A 4,672-nucleotide genomic window follows, 5' to 3' on the forward strand; every position below is an offset into this window, starting at 1 on the left:
TTTTGAAAAATAAGTCTTTGCTGGTTGTAAGTATTGTTGGATACTTGTTGATTGCTAGGACCTTGTTGGTTGTTGTATGGAACATTTCGATTATAATTCTGGTTTTGATTGTAGTTTGGTCTTGGCGGTTGATAATTATTCTGATAATTATTTCCAGGCCTTTGGTTTATGTATGAAACATTCTCTCTTTGTTCCATTGTTAGTTCAATACTGAGACAATCTTTTGTTAAATGTGGTCCTCCACACTGCTCACAACTAATTCGTATTGAGTGTATATCCTTAGTCATCTTTTCCATTCGTCTCTTGACATGATCTATCTTTGCTGAAATGGAATCAAAGTCATGGCTAGAATCGGCTCTAGCTGCTTTAGATGATCTAACGATATCTTTTTCTTGGTGCCACTCATGTGAGTGGGAAGCAGTGTTATCAATAATTTTATAAGCGTCAGTTGCTGTTTTCTTCATAATGGAACCACCAGCTGCTATATCGATGTCTTTTCTTGTAGTGATGTTGCATCCTTGGTAGAATATTTGTACTATTTGACAAGTATCTAAACCATGTTGCGAACATCCTCTCAATAACTTTCCAAATCTTTTCCATGCCTCATATAAAGTTTCATTTGGCTTTTGTGTGAACGTAACAATTTCTCCTTGAAGTCTTACGGCTTTAGATGCCGGAAAGAATTGTTTAAGAATTTTTTCAACTAAAACGTCTCATGTATCAATCGCCCCTTCAGGTAACGATTCTAACCAATCTTTGGCTTCTCCCTTTAAAGTCCAGGGAAATAACATGAGATATATCTGTTCATCTTCAACTTCTCTGATTTTAAATAGTGTACAGATCCTATTAAATGTACGAAGATGTTCATTTGGATCTTCCTTCGGTGCACCACTAAATTGGCATTGATTAGTCACCATATGTAGAATTTGTCCTTTGATTTCATAATCTGGTGCATTTATGTCTGGTTGAGTAATTGCGTGACCTTGGCCAGTGCGTTTAGCTCTCATTCAGTCTTCCATACTTAGAGGTTCCAGATTTTCCATGATTGAATTTGTTGAATCTGAATCACTAGAGGATTCTGATTTAATGGTTGGTTCCTCAATAATCTCTGTTTGAATGATTGGTGGTTCTGGAGGAAAGATTAATGGTTCAGGATCTATGAATTGTCCCTGAATATTCTCCGGATTCTCAATTGTGAGGTCGGGTTCAAAAAATGTATTATCGAAAATTTGAATTGGAGTACTTGGTCGACTGGATGACGATTCTAAAGAAAAATCAACGGCGACAATATTTGCTAGATGTCTTGATCGAGTTACAGGTGGTGAACGTACAAAAGGTGGTAAACGTTTTGCTCGGTGCATTCACTGAATATCCTATTAGTTATAAAAATAAGAAAAATTATATAAGTTATCAAATTAATAGACTTTTCTGATTTTGCCCACATTTTGAATAGCCAAAAGATGCAGCAGAGGGGCAGGATTCGTTTGGTCTCAATATAATTGAGTACTGTTTGGCTCCAATAACCCGGTCCACGTACAAATCCAACTATTACTACGAACCAGAAAATGGATGTCTATCAATTTAACCACTTAAAATAATTTTTCGTTGAAATTTAAAGAAATTTTAGATAAGAAATAGAAAAAAATCTATGTCCTATAAACTAGAGCGTCGAGAAGTAAGAAAGAAAAAGATTGCGTCAGAAAATGGCGAAAAATAATAGGCGTCGAAAAATAAAATAAGAAAGTAGCGCGTCAAAACTTAAAAAGGAACTAAAAACTAAGAATTAAAAGTTGCGTCTAAAAATATTAAAGCTTAAAAGAAAAACTAAATCCCAAATGACAATAACTTAAAAAGTACTTAAAATATTAAAAACGGCGTCGCAAAATTCTAAAGCACCTAAATCTTAGTCTAAAGAAAAAGCACTTAAGGGATTTTACGGCAAAGCCTAAAAATCTAGAAATAAAAATAACTATGGCAAAAACTATATCTTAGAATTAAATACGAGCGAAAAATACAAATATTATGCTAAAACAAATAAAAAGATACAAAATATAAAAATATACTTAAAGTTGTAAAAAGTACAATTTTATAAAAATCTTATTTTTATATTATTTATTTTATAAAACTATTAATTTTATAATTTATTAAAGCTAAATAAACTAAATATATAAATTAAATAATAACTAAAACTAATTAATTAAATATACAAAATCTAATTAGGGTTATTAATTAATAATAATAATTAATATAATCTAACCATAAACTGGTCGTACTAGGTTTCAGACCTGTCCAGTCAACTCATACGATCGCATGAGTTTTCTGTTATGGAGCCATGCGATCGCATGGGCCTTGGATCCTGGCCAAATGCTGGGCTGCTACAGTACCGGGCCGTGAGTGTTTTAATTATTTTTTTTTCCAGTATTCTGATTTATATATTTATATAATATATTTATATAAATTAAATAAAACTTATATTTTTACAAAATAAAAATAAAGAAACTTTATAGAACTTATATATTTAACAAACCCTTAAAAATACTTAAATTTTGTTTTTTTTATATTTTTGTATTTTTGTATTTTTAAAATTAAAAACGCATATTTTTATAACAAAATAACTAAAACCTACTAAAATTTTTTTTTATATATATAGCATTGCGCTTCCGGCGTTTATGTATTCCCCGGCAGCGGCGCCAAAAATACTTGATGTGCGTAGAGGTGTATATAAAATAGTTATAATTTTTACAACGAAAATACTATTAAATATGATACAATTTTACACAAGATATTTATTTATTTATAGAATTGATATACCTAAACCTTGCTACAACACTTATAGGCAGTGTAACTAATCGTACAGTAGTGTAGTTTTTAGTAAGTCTGGTTCGTCCACAGGGAACTCTTAAACAAGCTTAACGCTATATTAGTTTTAAATTTATAAAAATACAATATATATATATATATATATATATATATATATATATATATATATATATATATATATATATATATATATATATATATATATATAAGTAATATTATTATTATAAAAGGGGGGTTTTTACTGTAGTGACCCGAACTTTTCCATGTTTATATATATATTAAATGAAATTGTTATTTTACATGATCAAGTGTTTCCAACATGTTAAGCAATCAAACTTGTTAAGACTTGATTAATTGAAATAGGTTTCATATAGACAATTGACCACCCAAGTTGACCGGTGATTCACGAACGTTAAAACTTGTAAAAACTATATGATGACGTATATATGGTTATATATATAGTTAACATGATATTATGATAAGTAAATATATCATTAAGTATATTAACAATGAACTACATATGTAAAAACAAGACTACTAACTTAATGATTTTGAAACGAGACATATATGTAACAATTATTGTTGTAACGACATTTAATGTATATATATCATATTAAGTGATATTCGTACATCATAATATCATGATAATATAATAATTTAAAATCTCTTTTGATATTATAAACATTGGGTTAACAACATTTAACAAGATCGTTAACCTAAAGGTTTCAAAACAACACTTACATGTAACTACTAACGATGACTTAACGACTCAGTTAAAATGTATATACATGTAGTGTTTTAATATGTCTTCATACACTTTTGAAAGACTTCAAGACACTTATCAAAATACTTCTACTTAACAAAAATGCTTACAATTACATCCTCGTTCAGTTTCGTCAACAATTCTACTCGTATGCACCCGTATTTGTACTCGTACAATACACAGCTTTTAGATGTATGTGCTATTGGTATATACACTCCAATGATCAGCTCTTAGCAGCCCATGTGAGTTACCTAACACATGTGGGAACCATCATTTGGCAACTAGCATGAAATATCTCATAAAATTACAAAAATATGAGTAATCATTCATGACTTATTTACATGAAAACAAAATTACATATCCTTTATATCTAATCCATACACCAACGACCAAAAACACCTACAAACACTTTCATTCTTCAATTTTCTTCATCTAATTGATCTCTCTCAAGTTCTATCTTCAAGTTCTAAGTGTTCTTCATAAATTCCAAAAGTTCTAGTTTCATAAAATCAAGAATACTTCCAAGATTGCAAGTTTACTTCCAAGTTTTCTAAATTCATTCCAAGTAATCATCCAAGATCAAGAAACCTTTGTTAATTATAGTAGGTTATCTTTCTAATACAAGGTAATAATCATATTCAAACTTTAATTCAATTTCTATAACTATAACAATCTTATTTCGAGTGGAAATCTTACTTGAAATTGTTTTCGTGTCATGATTCTGCTTCAAGAACTTTCAAGCCATCCAAGGATCCTTTGAAGCTAGATCCATTTTTCTCATTTCCAGTAGGTTTATCCAAGGAACTTGAGGTAGTAATGATATTCATAACATCATTCGATTCATACATAAAAAGCTGTCTTATTCAACGTTATAAACTTGTAATCACTAGAACATAGTTTAGTTAATTCTAAACTTGTTCGCAAATAAAGTTAATCCTTCTAACTAGACTTTTAAAATCAACTAAACACATGTTATATATCTATATTATATGCTAACTTAATGATTTAAAACCCGGAAACACGATAAACACCATAAAACTGGATATACGCCGTCGTAGTAAAACCGGGGGCTGTTTTGGTTGGGATAAT

General features: G+C 29.7%; 1 non-coding gene across 1 annotated transcript; it reads left to right on the forward strand.

The window, feature by feature from the left end:
• Positions 1-552: 552 nt before the first annotated feature.
• Positions 553-659, forward strand: LOC139903434 (small nucleolar RNA R71). Its single transcript, XR_011778254.1, has one exon. It is a non-coding gene; the product is annotated as a small nucleolar RNA R71 (small nucleolar RNA).
• Positions 660-4,672: the final 4,013 nt, after the last annotated feature.

The sequence above is a fragment of the Rutidosis leptorrhynchoides genome, chromosome 3, assembly GCF_046630445.1.
Source record: "Rutidosis leptorrhynchoides isolate AG116_Rl617_1_P2 chromosome 3, CSIRO_AGI_Rlap_v1, whole genome shotgun sequence".
NCBI classification, from domain to species: Eukaryota; Viridiplantae; Streptophyta; class Magnoliopsida; order Asterales; family Asteraceae; genus Rutidosis; species Rutidosis leptorrhynchoides.